The following is an 18,212-nucleotide window of genomic DNA, read 5'->3' on the forward strand; positions in this document are numbered from 1 at the left end:
AAACAAAATGCTAAAATGCTACAATGCAATCTATAGGGTTTACTTAGGCACTGATATGCAACTTTCATTTGAATGTACAATGACCACACAGGGAAGGACACTTGGAATTTTTTTTTTAAGTAAAAGAAAAATGTAAAGTTGTCAAAGAAAACCCTTAAATGAAAAATATAAATTAATGCTGTAATCCTGTAAAGACTGAACTGAGTCTGTCTTCTAAGTAAGCATGCAACCATTCTTGTACAATAAATACTCTTGCAGTACAGGTGGTGTAGTACAGGAATTGGTAGGTGAAGTTTGGAAAAGGCTGGATGAGCTTTATGATCACAGAGCTCCAGTGATACAGTCTTTCTCATTCAAAAGCTCTGCAATTTAAGGCTGAATAAAAGACAAAATCCCACTGAGCACATAAGCCAAATCCAGGATCTGGGAAAACACCTTAAAGACTTGGGGGAAAACCTCAGTGAGGCTGCAATTGAGTGATTCATTCTAAACTCATTGCCTGAAAGTGATCAAGGTTTGGAACTGATGGCTGAAGTTTCAGATGCATCTTTAAATTTAAAATATATCTCTGGGTGCTTGGCTGAACATTTTCATAGAAAGCAAGAAATGGCCTCTCCTCGTGGAGATCATGTTATAGTGTCTCACCCAGAGAACATAGAACAAAGGTGTTTTCAGTGTAAAGGTGAAGACCATTTATATGCTAATTTATTATTATTATTATTGTTATTAATTGCACTGATAAGCCCAGGAAAGCTGCTGCCAACAGAAACAAGACAAGGAGAGACAGGGAGGGTTAAGATTCCTGATGCTAAAAGTCATCAGAATTCCATACCAGGAAGAAATTGTCATAAACTGAAGGGCAAACCCAAGCTTAAAAGTTATAATACCACAATTGAGACCAATAAAAATGTATTCTGCATTGATTCCAGAACAACAGATAATCCTTTGAAAGATATTAAACAGAACTGGATAAGGATTACCAAGGATAAGCAGAACTGGATAAGGATTTATCTCACAGATGGCAGATCCCTCTCTGCTGAGGGGAGAGGTGTTGCAATAGTGCATTGTAAGCTACCACGTGGACAATGTGTCACTGTTACTATTAAGGATGCATTATCTTTGCCATCATTGGAGAATAATTTGATTTCTGTGAAATATGGAGTTGAAAAAGGATGCAGAGTTGAGTTCAAAGACAAACACTGTTATCTTACAAATGAAGATGATTTGATTATGGCTGCAACTCTAAGAGAGAGTGGAAGTTTGAATTGGACTCTATAAATGAAAGAGCAAGTCTAGCAACAGGGTGCAATCACAAGTCAGCAACAGGGTGCCACTCACTTTGGCAGCGGTGCCTTGTGCATTGTGATGTAAAAGCAATTCATGAGCTTGAGAAGGGGGAATTAATTAAAGACTTTAAAGTACAGCCATACAGAGAGGCTGCATCCAGATGTAACTGTTGCCTTCGTGCTAAGGCTGTGAAGCCTACCTTTCATAAGAGAGAGGAAAAAGAGTCACAGCTCAGTTGATTCACAGTGATGTTTGTGGTCCGTTGGAAGAAAGCAGAGGCTTTAATCGTTACATACATTTACTGATGATTTTACAAGATTTGCTTATGTTTATACTCTGAGAGAGAAGAGTCAAGTGTTTCAACAGTTTAAAGAGTATGTTGCACTGGTCAGTAACAAATTTGGAAGAAAGCCTCAGAGACTAAAGTCGGATAATGGAGGCAAGTACATGTCAAATGACATGAAAAAATTCCTGAAGGAACAGGGGATTGAACATGATACTATGCCCCCATGCACACCAGAATTGAATGGTATGGCAGAAGAGGAAAAATCACTCTTTACTAGAAATTACCAGATTCATGTTGCAAGATGCAGGTTTGGCAAATAGGTTTTGGGATGAAGCAGTGATGACTGCCAGCTATTTACAGAACAGATTGCCAACCAAAGCAGTAGAAAAGACATCATTTGAAATGTGGTTTGCATACAAGCCTAGCCTTAAGCATACTAGAGTATTTGGCTGTGAAGTATATGCATATGTACCAAAAGCAAAGAGAAACAACCTGAATTGCAGAAGTAAGAAAGGAGTACTCTGTGGATATGTACTAGGAGGAAAAGGATATAGAATTCTAAATGTTGAAAGTGGTGATATTGAAATGTGCAGTGTTGTGAACTTTGATGAGAGACAACGACCAACCAAAGGTGAAGTACCAGAAGCTGGGCCAAGGATCCAGATGAGTGAGCAACCAGGTGAACAGACTTTCATTCACCTCATGCCAGCCAGTGAACCCAGACTAGAATCAGAATCAGTTGCACAACCTGAGCCAGAATTGAGGCACTCACAGAGGCCCAAAAAAGGGATTACACCCAAAGACTCTCACTCATATCCAGAAGTGAAGAGTTACAGGAACCCTGCACATGTTGAAAAGATGCCAACCCAAAAGCTGAAAATAGAGGAAAGCTGCAGAAGAAGAAATTGAATCTTTGCACAAGAACAAGACATGGACACTTGTGGAACTACCTGCTCGAAGAAAGACTGCTAGTAGCCAAAGAATACTCCCAAATATATGGTGAAGGCTACAAAGAGACATTTGCACCAGTCGTGAAACACACTTCCATCATAGCAGCAGCCACAAAGATGCATGTTGACCACTTGGACATAAAGAGGCTATTCTCATGATGGGGGGAAAACTGGGCTAGTCCGGTTTCTCCTTATCATGAGAACCACTGGGTTTGCGGGTAAGCCCTGTGCTTCTCTGGCGACTAGCTCGCCAAAGAAGCCCTCCCCTTAAATGGGGTTTGCGAAGCAAGCACTCCGCTAACCCCATTTTCCCAATCGTGAGTCACTTTGGTGTGGCTCCGTGCCATGGGGACTCATGAGGAGACCCCTGTCAGGAGTCTAAAACAAGCCTCCCGGTGTTGGGGGTCGCCCGCTCTCCCCACAGAACCCTCCCAGGCTCTACACATGGATCGTGTGTAGAGCCTCAAAGACTGCCTTCCTACATGGAGAAATTGAGGAAGACATCTATATGCAGCAACCACCAGCCTTTCAAGAACCTGGAAAAGAGAGGCTTGTGTGCAAACTTCAAAAGAGCATCTATGGCTTAAAGCAAGCTGCTAGAGCATGGGATGAAAAGCTAAACCAACTGCTGCTCAAGGAGGGGTTCACACAAGGACAAACTGACCCTTACCTATACTCAAGGTTAAGAGATAATTAATGGACTTACATCCTGACTTCTGTTGATGACTTGATTATGGCATATGAGGGAAAGCAAGACAGCCACAAGGTTGTACAGCAGCTGAACAAGGAAATGGAGATGAGGAACTCCGAAGCATCTCCTACTATCTTAGCATTCAAATAGAAAGAGAAGGAGATGGGACATTCCTTCTCAACCAGAAGCAGAAAATAAAGGATCCTCTAGAATGCCTAGAATTGGCAGATGCCAATGAAGTCAGTACACCAATGGATACAAATTTCCTGAAGCAAGGTGGAGATAGTGAACCTTTACCAACCAACAACCACTACAGAAAAGCAATTGGCAAGCTTCTTTATATAGCCACAGTGACAAGGCCAGATATTGTTACAGCAGTGGGAATCCTAAGCATAAAAGTAAGTGCACCAACCAAGAATGACTGGACTGTAGTCAAAAGGCCGGGGAGATACTGGAATAGTACCACACACTACACATTAGAGATTCCAGCAAGCAGCAACCCCAGACTAGTGGGATACATGGATGCAGATTGGGCTAAAGACAAAGCTGACCACAAGTCTACCAGTGGACACCTATTTTCCTATGGAGACATTGCTATAAGTTGGACTGGCCAGAAGCAGTCACTTGTTGCGCTCTCAACCACAGAAGAGTACACATCAGCCACTGATGCATGCAAGTAAGCTGTGTGGATACACAAGCTACTGCCTGACTTTGAGGTTGAAGAACCAAAGCCTACCGGGATGTTTGAAGACAACCCAAGTTGTATTCAGCTCTCACTTATGGAGAAAGTCAAGTCTTGAAGAAAGCACATTGACACAAAGCACCATTATGTTCGAGATGAACAAGAGAAGGAGCTAGTCAGGTTGAAGTACTGCCCAACTGAAGAGATGGTGGCAGATGGACTGACCAAGCCGCTACTAAGAGATCGGTTCCAGATGCTTTATGAGAAGATGGGAGTCGTGACCCAGTGTAAATGTTATGAGAAGGGGTATTGGAGATCCAGCTCTAGATGGCATCAACATTTTGCACCAGTAACCCTAATGACCCCTAGGGGCATTGGTAGTAGAGATAGATAGTTAGGGTCTCCTCCTCTTTCTGATTGCTAGGGGGCTCCTCCTGGCACTGCCCCAGGAAGAATGGGAAATATATATTAAAAATATACTCTCTGAAGCAACCAAGAAATTTTAAACCCATTATTTTAGTTCTTCCTGGGGACAGTGCCAGGAGGAGCTCCCTAGGAATCAGATTAGCTGGAGCAGCTTGAGTAGCAGCTGTTCCAGCCAGTAAGACCAAAAGAAGTTACAGACAGGGGAGGGGGGGGCTTGAAGAAGCTCCCTGCTCTGAAGTTTTCCCTGGCTGTTGGTAAGTCTGATCCTTTAGCTTGTTTTTGTTGTGGGGCGGGGGCACTGTCTCCCCTGCCCTTATTGACCAGCCACCACTGGATGAATGTTGCTGTGCACACTCAGGCCAATATTCTGTATTTCAAGTACAAACCAGGTAGCTTGATCCCCCACAGCCATCCTCAAGTAGCAGGAAAGAGATAGAACACAACACAAGATGGCATTTTCTTGAATGTGGAGAGGCCACAATGAGATAATAATAATAACAATGAGATTAGGCATGTACATTTATGGGATAATCTCTCTTTGAAATTCAGACACTAATTTCAGTCCCTGAATTCATTGTATTGGGCGGAGGATTGGAATATGATGTATGATGTAGTATCCAAAGCAAGGCCTCTCAGACCTGCACTTTGATAGTCTTTGTTGTTTAGCTTTATTGTGGAGATAAACTGCTTGTCATACTGGCATTGTATTAATGTAGTGGTTTGCTGGAATATATATCAAATTGATATGCTTCATTATGATATGATTGCTTGTAAAGTTTCAAACACTAGGGTCCTAGTACTGTTGAAAAGGAGAAAAAGCAACCATTGAGATAACAACCTTGTGATCAGAGCTCTGTTCCTCAGGGGATACTCAAAGACCAATATTAGATATATATTTTTTTTAATCCTCCCTGACAGAGATCACTAAAACTCCTACCACAATCTTAAAAAAGTTTAAAATGTTCTATTTTACGGATGACACACCAGTCTCTGCTGCTCTCCTCTCACTTACCCATTAAGTGATCAGACAGTATCTGATGTCTCAGCCTGAACTATCATTTTTATCTCCTCTCTCTTGTTCCTCGGTAATCGCCATATCTAATGGGTAGAGCCACTTACGACTGCACGGACATTAGCTAGGGAGTTTAGCTGACTCCCTTGTGATGTTGGAGATGAATTTGCCCATCTGTTTTAGGATGAAGAAATAAAAGGTCATTGGAAGAAAAAGACTTATTTCCATCAGACCTCTTTGATCAAATCTTGTTGTGATCTCTCTGTTGTTTTCTTATTGACCGGTGTACAATTTTTTTCTTTATTGATGTATGAGGAGGATGAAAACACCAGCCTCAGGACACAAAAGTTCATCTCAGAGCATCGCATCATATATTTGTCAGCAATGACCATGAAGAAGCTAGTTAGCATACTGCCTGGGCTAATAAGCTGACAGTGATAATGATGGGATTATCTCGGGAAAGCGCTGAATATCTTGCAGGCCATTAAGAAAGTGCTTGTTCATTTTGATTGCATTAAACCTTTCCATCTGTAACTTCCCACCAAAAAGAAAATGCTTAAAGCTTCTTGACAGGAGATGCAACAAGTATCTTACATCATGCATTACAATCATCACCTGTCCATGCTCTCCAGCAGTGTTCCTTCTAAATTTTTTTCATCTGTGTGCAGAATGAGTTTTGGGTGACAGTATCAAGGCAGTGTGTGCACACATGCATTCAGAATGGGGCCTTCCTGTAGTAATGAGCCCAGACCATTCCGGAGGCCATTCTGAAGGCCTCCGGACCGGTACGGACATGAGGGCGGTCCGGTGGTCCAGCGTAGGTGTGGGGGGCTCTTTAAGGGTGGGGGTGTACTTACCCCCCGTCACGTTTTCCCCACCAGCGCGTTCGTTATGAAAAGCTTTTGGGGCGGCAGGATACCTCCCTGCCGCCCCTTCCCCCAGTCGTCGGCAAAAGGCTTCAAAAAGCCTTTTGCGTGTGCGCACGTCACGTCTCTGTGTCACGTGCGTGCGTGCATCACAGAGACGTGACGTGTGTGCGCGACGTGTGTGTGCGACGTGTGTGTGCGACACGCGCAAAACGCTTTTTGATGCCTTTTGCTGACGACTGGGGGAAGGGGTAGCAGGGAGGTATCCTGCCACCCCAAAAGCTTTTCATAATGAATGCGCCGGTGGGGGAAACGCAGTGGGGGGTGTAATTACACCCTCCCCCGCCCTTAAAGAGCCCCCCACATCTGTGCTGGACCGCAGCTCTGTGGTTCCATGCAGGTTGAATCCTTCCTGATTCAACCTGAGCGGGATCTAAAATTTGCTGAGCCGACATCAAAAAAACATGTGTGCATGTGCACACATACGCACACCTTAGAGGGAACACTGCTCAAATGAGGGCTTTAAATTGGTATTGGTTGAAATCAGAAAAGCTCAACAGGACCACAAGAGTTGTGTCTGTAATTATATTTTCCGGTAGTTATTGGTAACAGAGACAAAGGACATGACCTAACAAAAGTAATCTTACATGTTAATAAACTGAGTAGGGTTCACTCCTATATACTTCTGTGTGTCTATGCAAACTACAAACATATGTATAGAGCTAGTCACGGGGATTCTTCCCACCTGACAGGCATAGTGGAAACACTATAATCAGACAAAGAACACGTATGCAACCTGCCTGCATGGTTGCGGTATACATAGGTAGCTATATTTTCCTAAGTCAGATCATTGGTCCATCTAGCTCAATATTACCAACTTTGATTGGCAGCGGCTCTCCAGGGTTTCAGGCAGGAGTTTTTCCTAGCCCTACCTGAAGGTTCCAGGGATGGGATCTGAGCTTTCTGCCTGCAAAGCACATGCTCTGCCTCTGAGCTATGGCCTCATCCCCAAATTTTAGGCAGTTACCCCAATAAGTCTATCTATTCCTTCCATATGAATATATAAAGCTGCCTATCAGTCAGTCAGCCTAATTTACCTGACTCAGTTTTGTCTACCCCAGTGGTTCCCAACCCATTTCCCTCCAGATGCTGCTGAACTATAACTCCCAGCATCCCCAGCTACAATTGATTATGGCTAGGGATGCTGGGAGTGGTAGTTCAGCAGCATCTGGAGGAACCCAGGTTGGGAACCACTAGTCTACACTGATTGGCAACTCTCCAGGGTTTCAGACTGGGGTCTTTCCCAGTCCTCCTTATGCCAGCCACTGAGACCTTCTGTATGCAAAGAATGTACTCTGCCACTGAGATATGACATCCCCCTTTGATGTTATCCTATAAGTACACAAGCTCCCATGGCTGCCCTCATGCAGCCCCCACCCCTCACACACACATGGATGTCTAGGCGAGCAGGTTTAAGAACCATACAGATAGTGTAGTGCACCACTCAGAAGTTTGTGGAATATAGGCCTGGAATATAGACCTGTGTCTGATTTCATTTTTATATTAAGAGATGAAATCACACCTGAACTCTGGGTGAAATGCCTGCTCGGCCTCTGGGTGAGACATTCCAGCATTGCATTGTGAAACTGGATACTTAAGATAGCACAAAGGCTGGGCTTGAGCTAATCAATATGCTAAAATGTAACTCACTATCAGATAATGTCTGTGGAAGAAATCTGTGCTAATCATTATCAATGATTGGCTCTGCCATGCCCCAAGCGGGATTACTCAGTTGCTGTCTATAGAAATTCCATCCTGGGAGAACACCTGTAGATTTAGTCTTTCCACTAACACTTGCTCCCCCCCCCCTTCCTGAGTGCACAGATTTCAGAAGATGAGATCCAGAATTCTCTGAACTGGCCAATATCCTGAGTGATTAAAAGACATTGTCCTGAAAGTAACAGCTTTGTCACCCCTTCTGGGGAACGCAGGAAAAGATGAGATTTGTATAGATCAAAGAGAAAATACACTATAAAGAATGGGGCTTTTTTGAGACAGAGAGTTCAGCAATCTTGCCCTACAGCAAAGCTGCTCACAAGATCCCAGAGTTTGCTGCCCAGCCGTGGGGCTAAGCAGGAACTCTGCCCATGCTCAGAGGCTATGACTCTCACTGCGCAGTGAGAAGTCAAGGCTCCCCAGCCATGGAGCCCTAGCTGCCTGATCTGAAGCAACTGCACAGCTCCTGTCTCCGCCAGCACCTCACTCCTTCAACTGAAGTGATTCTTCTCTCTCCAGCCTCGGTTCCTGGTAAATATGCTGCTTGGGATCCCCTCATCCCTTCCTCTTTCCCTGCTCCCCTCTCCTCCCCCTTTTCCATCCACTAATCACCCCAAAACTATGCCAGCCCCGAGCCTTCCTTCCTCCCCCCCGCTTTTCCGCCTGTATCTAAACTGTACTAGGCTCTAGGAAGATTTAAGTGCACACACATATTTAGTTAGGAACACTGGTTGGAATATTGGTGATGGCTAGAATGTTCCATTTAAATACTGTTGCTAATATTAATAGAGTATTCTGCTTTCTGCTTTGCTAGATTGTTGCTAAGCCTTTTATATTCAATAAAGCCCATTGAATCCTGTTTGAGTGGTTTGCATCTCCTTTCTTCCTTGCGCCCAGATCCAACATGGGTCACCATATAAAAGAACTTGAAGCCAGACCTGATTTTGTGTACTAGCTAATGAGCATATCTGGTATACCAATCGGGCCTGGTCTGTAACAATAGCACCTAACCACTGTGGATGTGCATTCATTGTCTGTGTTAATACTAACTGAGGCAGCCTATGTGAGCAGGTGTCTTTAGAGCTCCTTTGATTGGCATGGGATAAATTAGAGGAACTGCTATCTATGGGTCAGCAGAGTGGGAGGTCTCGAAAACACATCACAGCCATGTGAGACAGAATTACAGAGAAGCCCCTTAGAGCACATCAAGGGGATCAAAGTGCTATTGAAATAAATTTTGCTTAAGTTATTCATACATTATAACTAATCCAGATTCCATTGTTACAGTTGGTTTTCCAACTCAATCTTGCATGTTTACTCAGAAACAAGTCCCACTGAGTTTGAGTCTAAGGAGGCCTGTAAAATATTGAATTCTATTGAATGTCTACTAGATTGTGTTTTGGAACATCGGGACATAGGAAGTTGCCATAAACATAGACATTGGTCTATCTAGCTCTGTATTGTCTTCACAGACTGGCAGCGGCTTCTCCAAGGTTGCAGGCAGAAATCAGCCCTATCTTGGAGAGGCCAGGGAGGGAACTTGGAACATTCTGCTCCATCCCGAGCAGAATATCTTACAGTGTTCACACTTCTAGTCTCCCATTCATACGTAACCAGGGTGGACCCTGCTTAGCTAAGGGGACAAGTCATGCTAGCTACCACAAGACCAGCTCTCCTCTCCTTGAAGATTTGCTGACCATTTGCATGGTCAGCAACCAAATAAATGTCCACCATGCATTTGTGTAGCCCATGTGCATGTCGCCATCACACTAGGGCAACTGAGGGGAGTGGCAAAGCCACATGAGAGGTGCTGTGGGCAGCACTGCCAATACAGGAAGCTCAGCGGGTGGCAGAGGAGAAGGTATGTACCTCTCTCCTCCCTTTTAAAGGTACAAGGGCTGTGCCTTGATTTGCTCTTTGAATTATGATTTGTGCACATCTCTGTTGTATGAACAGAGATGCTGCACCCCCCTTCCAAGTTAGCTAGACTTTCCTTCCAAGTTAGTTTTGTCCCCCTACCGCATGCAAATGGTGTTTTATTCTTATTGAATGCAAAATCCTTGTTACTTTGAAATGAACCACAAGTACCTGAAGTGTTCGAAGTTTCTTTTCAAGCAAAAGTGAAAAAGAGTTATAGTTGTAACAATTTAGGACATAATCCAATCAAAATTAAGCACTTTGATTTTTGCCCCATTGATTTGAATGGGATGGATCTGAGAATATGCTTGAAATCAATGGGAAGTAAAATGCTTAACTGGGGCTCAATTATCCTCTGCCCTTCAGCAAAAGGGCATTTCATTTACAAAAATCATTATCAAATATGGATGTTGGTTTATGGTTTGGGTTGTTTTTTTTTGCTCTTTAAATACCTTTCATGAAAGTCAGGTGTTTTGGGAGTATATTTCTGAACTAGTTTGAATGGGGATGGGGGTGGAACTTGAGTTCTATAAACCCTTGAAATAAAAAGAAACAAGAACTCGCTTCTAAAAAGCATCCTTCCCCCAAATGCATTTTTTATTTGTTTGCTCTATAGCTCAGAACAGCTCTAGTCTGAAAACAGCACACAGGTGCTTAGTCACATTTTTCATACTGTAGATAGCTTGCATTTCACAGCTAATTTCCCACAAACACTTCTGAAAAGATCAGGATAACTGATCCTCCAGACACTTCATTGTACTTTGGCAGGCAGGAAGCCTGACTCACAAACCTTTTGAGTTAGACTGTTCAGGTTCTAGCTGCTCGACTGCAGTGAAACCAAGATAACTAAATCCACTTAAAGCCATGGGCTAAAACAGGCATGATGTGGGAGATCAGATCTCCCTATACATTTTTTAAAAAGTAAAGAGACAATGTGGGCACTTATTTTGATTGGTGTTGTGGCAGGAGTGTCCAGTTATTACCCCACACACACACACACACACACACACACACCCAGTTTAAACAGCCATGAAAATAACTGGTATTTATATACCACTTTTCAACAAAGGTTCCCAAAGCAATTTACATAGATATAAATAAATAAATAAATAACATTTAAATTTAAATCCCTCCGACAAAGCTGCTGTTTGTCCAGCAGCAGAAAAAATGTATATGACGGGTTGGTAGCTTCCCCCTAGTAGGGCTAATTTAGATTAAGAAAATAGCACATGGGGAAAGAAGTAAATATCCCCCAGCACCACTTTGCATTACTGGAGCTGCCCTGAAGCTACTTTAAAATGTGGAAAATATTGGAATCTCCTGCATCACATCTGTTTTGGCCTAAGCAGTCCTGTTTTAAGTTATCTGTGGATCTCAACTGGCTTTGGAGCATTTATTCTTCCCAGGATCCGTCCATACAGGTGAGACAGGCGGGTCAGTAAAATTCCTGCTCTCCTGGCTGCCTTGCTCTGCTTTGTCTTGCTTGCCGCATTAACCCTGGGTATGCGGGCTAGTTGGGGAGCCAGCAAATAACTAGCCCAAAAAACACAGCAGCAGTTATTTTATTTTGTTTGTTTATCAAATTTGTAGACAACCCCAAGTTTCCATCCCTAGGCGGTTAGCAAATTAAGCCAAAAATGAAAACCTGAAAACAATTTAAAAACACAGTCCAGAAAATTAAAAAGTAAATGATATTTTAAGGAAGTTAACTACATCCATGAGCATTCTTATAGCCCTTTATCATGAGCAGTCAGAAAGGGCAAGAAGGTTAGTGGGGAGGAAGCCTTAAAAAGCTTCCCTGCAGACTACCTAGGGCTCCTGCTTCAGCAGGCCAAATGCCCACCCAGACTGTTGGTAGCCCATGACAGGCTACTGCCGGTAGCTTGGAGGATCCGGGTACTGGGATGTGTTGCCCCACCCCTGGCAATCCCATAATGCACCACGCGGTGCACAGTGCATTATGGGGATCACCCCTCCCCTCCCTGGAGCTGGCTGGGATCCCATGCAAGTATGCACGCCTGAAGACGATCACAGAAATGGGGCTAGGATAGCGCTTGCTCTTCTAACCTCATTTCAGAGGGTGGCTCCAGAGGCTAGTTTGCCACTGAGGTGCTGCCAGGATTGGGCCTAATCAAGGCAGTACACACACGCAGGCAAAATTGGGCTGGGCTTCCTTAGCACAGTTTTGCCTGCACGTGTGAATAGCTTCTTAGAGTTGCACTCTAAGAATCTTTGTTAGAAAACTGTGGGTTGTATTCCAACCTTTTGCATGGCAGTACTCCATGATTGGAGCACCTGCTGTGAACAGGAAGTTGGCGTTCTTGGAAGGGGTCTGCCATTCCTGGAAGGAGTTCCTGCTCGCTTACCACTGCAATGCAAAATATTAAAAAAACAAAACAATTCTGCATACAATTTGCTTCACTTGTCTCCTGACAAAGATCAACTCAGCACAAAACATGTTGCTATCTGGCATTTTAAATTACAGCTATATGGTGCCCACTTTTGGAGGGGGAGGTGTTTTTTGTTTATTTTAATCACATCTCCATACCATCTCAAAACTTCTATTTGCATCTTTTAGTTCTGTCCCCTCTCCCAGGAATAGATCTGAGTAATCCTCAATTGCCCTCCTACTATTTCTCTATTTATAAAACTTTGATTTGGATTAATAGGTGTCATGATCTCATCACAAAAATATTTGGAAAAGGAGAGTCCAATTAGTCTTCATCACAATGAATTAACCTTTGCTTATACAGCAACATTAATCAGTGCATCCGCTCAAGTGCTCAGAAGCTACACATGGCATAAATGTGTCCACTTTTTTTTGTCATTATAGGTATAATAGAGAAATCAGACAACAGGGTGAATGTATGATAGCAGTTTTAACAAGAGGTGCTTAACAGGCCCATCCTAAACAAGTATGTTTATTATACTTAGTATGAGACCTATGTTTAGATCTGTAGCCTAAATCAGTTTCTGATTCTATACACCTGTAGTTTGAATTATAACCTTTAGAGATTAGAATGCACATTGGGGCCCTGATCCAACTGTGCATTTCCCAAGCAGGTAGGATGTTTGCATTGACTTCTGTTTAAAAAGTGGCATTTAATATCAACCTACTATTTGGTGGAGACTGCGGGAAACTAAATCCAGTTCTGCTACTTCTCCCAAGGAGCTGATCCACACTATCCCTCTTCTCTTGCAGGGATTCACATGAACACAGTCCTGGTATCTAGACTAATCAAGGAAGTAACTAATATGGAAAATGGTTCCTGCCATGTGGTTTGCTCCCCTTGGAGGAAAATGTTTCTTGAGTGCTATCCAATTCTTGCATCAGGAACCAGCACACAATCCAAACATGTGAGGAAATTTAGGATTGGCGCTTTACGGGTATAATGGCAGCTCATTGGGTTAACTTTTTGCCATCATCCTATTTTCGGTGTATTCATGTCTATAGCAGTCTTATGAATGGCTCAGCAATGGTGACATCCCAAACCCCAAATGAGCATGACAAGCTTTTTTAAAAAAATCAAGGCTGCTGAAACAGCGGTTACAAGTCCTAATCACTGTTGTAGAAAAACGCGTAACTGGGTGAAACTTCTCAGCATGATACTGGGGGTGGGGGGAAGGACCTCAGATCACACTCTTGGGAACACTATGTGTGAATAGAACATCCATGCTTTTTACAATGGCTTCTCAGAACATGTGTTTTTAGCCTACTTTCCGGCTTATGAGATCAGCCGGCATTCCGTGTGTCCACGTGTGTCCCCCTATCAACTTCACAGTGCCTGGACCAATATGAACCAAAATGAATATCATTGTAGGGACACTTCAGCGGCATAGTTTGTGATGATGTTATCCACCTCAATTCAAGATGGTGGATGTGTAAATGCTTGAAGCGCAAGTGGACTAACTTGTGGACTGTCAAACCGATTTGAACCAAATTTGGTACAGTTGTAGTGAGTGAGACATGGGGACACCTCAGTGGTGTAGTTTGTAATGAGGTCATCCACCCTGATCCAAGATGGCAAACACATGGAAATTTGAGGTACAAGAAGGCTAACTTGTGGACCACCTATCCAATTTGAACCAAATTTGGTACAGGTGTAGGGACACATAGGGATGGCTCAAGGGAGTAGTTTGTTATGATGTCATCCACCCTGATTCAAGATGGTGGAAATATGAACATTTGATGTGCAAGTGGGAACCTATTTGGACTAAATTTGGTAGGGTTGTAGGGATAGTGAAAGGAAAGTAGGCAGATTAGTTCTTACTAGAAGAAGTTGTTTAAAACATGTATTTCTGGTGTGGCACTACTCCATGTCACCATTCAGGGTGTAGTTCACATTGTCTGACTAGTAATTCCTTGTGTATAGAAAACTAGATTGCTGGAAATGCTAGGCTATGATCCTTTGCTTCCAACATACCTTATGGAATTTGTTGCCACGGGATGTGGCAATGGCCACTAGCTTAGATGGCTTTAAAGGGGATTAGCCAATTTTTCTGGAGCATAGGTTCATCAATGACTCCTAGTCATGATGCCTATATAGGACCTCCAGGTTGAGGGGCAGTATGCCACCAAATCACAGATACAGGGGAGCAGTAGCAGGAAAGGATGATTGTCTTCATGCCCTGATTGTAGCCCAGAGGCACCAGGATGGTCATTGTGAGAAATAGGATGCTGATGTCAGATACAGAGGGCTTTCTTATGTTTTTATGTGTTTATATATTAGCACTGCATGTATCAGGTTTTATTTTGATATAAGGAACATTTAAACAGGTGTTGCAGTCTGAATTGATACAGGTTGGCAAAGCCTGTACCATAGGACTGCTCTTGCCATGTGTTTGGGCCAGAGTTGCTACGTGTCCAGAACTGGCCTGGACAGTCCAGGAATCGGAAGTCTTTCTGTTCAGGAAGAAGGGAAGGTGTCATCCAAATATGAAATGAAGTGTCAACCTAGGTATGAAATCTGAGTGGATGAATGAATTTTACCCATTTTCCTGGTGCTTCTCTCCAGGCATTATAGCTACATGGTGTCAATGTTTTAAAGCCTCATATTAGGAACATAGAAAGCTGCCATATACTGAGTCAGACCATTGGCCTATCTAGCTCAGTATTGTCTACACAGACTGACAGCAGCTTCTCCAAGGCTGCAAGCAGGAATCTCTCTCAGCCCTATCTAGGAGATGCCAGGGAGGGAACTTGGAACCTAGATGCTCTTCCCAGAGCAGCTCCATCCCCTGAGGGGAATATCTTACAGTGCTCACACACATCAAGTCTCATTCATATGCAACCAGGGCAGACCCTGCTTAGCTAAGGGGACAAGTCATGCTTGCTACCACAAGATCAGCTCTCCTCCATTTCCTCCTATTCTTACCCTTTCTCTGGAATCAGTGCTGTCAGATGGCTAGTTGGCTGTCCGTATGTGGCTCAGTAAACCTCTTCCCCTCCTTTCTGGATCATCTCTAGATTTCACAAGGATTTATTTGGGTAGAACACTCCTAACCCTCTTTTTTTTTTGAAGAAGAAGAAAAAAAACCAACCCCAAAACCCCGCTATAAGGAGAATTAGCAAAACAGCCACCAAGCTCCATATGTCAAGCACTTTTTCCAAACCTGGAGTGGCTAGAGCACCGGTCTCCTGGGGGAATCCCTCAATGCACCACACCCATCATGTGGTGCACTGGGGGATTCCCCCAGCTTTCACGCCAGCTTTCACCAATATGGTGATCGTGTTTGCACCGGTGTGGCTGTGGCCAGTCTGGATTGTCTGAAAGGAAGGTAGGCTTAACCCTTCCTTCTCCCCACCCATCTGTGCAATCATGTTAAAGGCCCCACTATGTTTTCGATTTGATTGTACTCAATTTGAATGAATTTAATGCTTTCACTTATATGCCTCGTAATATGTGCATCTCTAGGTGGTGTACACAGTTTAAAACAACAAATATAAAACAGCGTAAAAACAATTTCACAGAATAAAAATGTTGAAACAACTAAATGGGATAAAAATAAACAGTTCAAAATTAATTTCAGTTAAAATTCTGAGAGAACAGGTGTGGATTGAGAGATTGAGATGCTATTATTTTGACAGGGGGCATATTCCAAACCCAGAGAATATGCAGCCACAGAGAAGGCCCGGTCCTGAGTTCCTACCAAATGAACTGTTGGAAATTCTATGTGGTGAGAGAATCCCTTTCTCATTATAGCAGAGTGCACAGAGGCACAACACAGTGGTAGTTTAGTTAGGCATGCATGTATGCTGAGAGTAAAGTAACTTGGAGCCAATTCATAGTTTCAAATCAATATAAAAGGCATTTATTAAGAAACTCCATTCTAGATAGGAAAGTGAGGAGTTAGGATCTCTAATCTATCTAGCTAGCTGGATGCAGATGGATCTGCATCTTCTCTGCACATATGATGCAGGGAGAGAGGCTTGCCATGTTGCAAGGTAGAAGGATAGGTAGGGAAGAGAGAGAGAGAGAGGGAAGTTGATCTCTAAGAGTAGCAATCTACATATCAAAAGGATAGCATCAGAGCAGTGGAGAAGTGATGACCAATGTCTTGACCCTCTAGCCCTCTGACTTACTAGTCTGTCCTCCACTGTCTGAGACAAAGAGACAGCGCAAAGTTCTTTAACTTCCAACAGAACTGGTGGCAACTGGACCTGGACCCTGACGGATGATCTCAATAGGAAACAGGGTTCATGACAAAGAAGGTTCTCTCTTAAGTACCCTGTACCCAAGCTGTTGAGGGCTTTATAGCAAGCACTTTGTATTTCACTCGGAAACATAGCAGCCAGAGAAATTCTTTTAATATTTGAATATACTTCAGCGTACATTATGTCAAAGATGCATATTGTCAGCTCTCTGAATAATTATGAGCAGACCTCCAGCTTTCTGTGCAAAATGGAATTTTTTATCACATTTTTGCCTTGAAGAACCATTTAAAATCAGCAAATACTGTGTTTTCTCCATTATAAGCTATTGTAAAACTGGGGGTTAGGGAGGGAGGAGAATCATATACTGAGGAGAAAACACACAGTGACTACTAGTATAATACACTAATTTGACTTATTACCAAAAATACCAAAAAGATAAGATTAATTTCAATTTTGGATGTTGCCTGCCCACATTTGTTCTTCTTGCATTATCAATGTGAATTATATGTGTTATATTTTTCCCTTCAGCCACAGAAAGGCTTGAAAACTGAATTGAATAACAGAATTGTATTAGCATGAATATTAGGATTTTTTCCAGTTGGGTGCATTTGAAGAATAGTATCCATTGCATTTCAGAGTCATTTGGATTTCTTTCTAAATAAGCTAGGTGATATTAATGAGGAGAGCTTCTTTGTGCCTGAATGGTTTCTGCAGGCTATAGAGACCCAAGTTGGAAGTAGTGTTATCAATAAAGATTTCTTAGGGTATCTTGGTGTAACCTCATATGACTAATTCAATGGGATTTATTTATGAAATAGTGGATGGATAGCATTGTTTGTGCATATATTTATAGTCAAAACAGAGTTTAAGAAATGCTTCCCTTTACATTGGTAATAGGCTTGCCACCCAAAGAGCTCCAAAATAAAAAAGACATTGTAAGACCTTAATAAAATGGCATTATGTGTGTCTGTCAGAGCTTGAACAATAATTTATTACTAGTGTAATGTATTAGAGTATTAAATTTATCTAATAGATTTATATACTGCTTTTCTAAGCAAGTTGTTCTAGAATTCATGGGTGGCAATTAGACTAAGTTAGGCATAACGAAGTTCCATTGGAATTTATGGGCATTAATGTAGTAAAGATAACTCTCAGTGATTTCAGTGGTGCTTCTCATGAGTAACTTTGTCTGAATGCATTATAAGAAAGCAGCATTATAAGAACACAACATAGCTAATAATAATACAATCTCGACCATTTGAACCGATAGCAGGTTAAATTAACGTTGATCTTTGCCCTTAGAGTGCATCTCTTCTTTTCCATGACAATTTTTGGTTACTCCCTGCAGCAGTGAGAAGGGGCTTGCCATTCATGATCGTCATATGGAAGTCGGAACATGACAGATCAAAATTCATACTTACAAGCAGTTCACTCTTTATAAGTTCTAAAGAACACCTACTGCTTTTTTCATTCCACTTGTTTTGCATGTGGGAAAATATACTTTCAACATATCCAGGTGATGCATGGATGCTCGGTACAAATGAGAGCACAGACAGCATGTTAGGAAGAGAATCAGAGGCTTGAAATATGCTCCTCCACTTCAAAACAGTGCTTTTCAGTTTCCAGTCCTCAGTCATTTTTAATTCATCAAGAATTGCTGAGTA

The sequence above is a fragment of the Hemicordylus capensis genome, chromosome 4 (assembly GCF_027244095.1).
Source record: "Hemicordylus capensis ecotype Gifberg chromosome 4, rHemCap1.1.pri, whole genome shotgun sequence".
Classification (NCBI taxonomy): Eukaryota; Metazoa; Chordata; class Lepidosauria; order Squamata; family Cordylidae; genus Hemicordylus; species Hemicordylus capensis.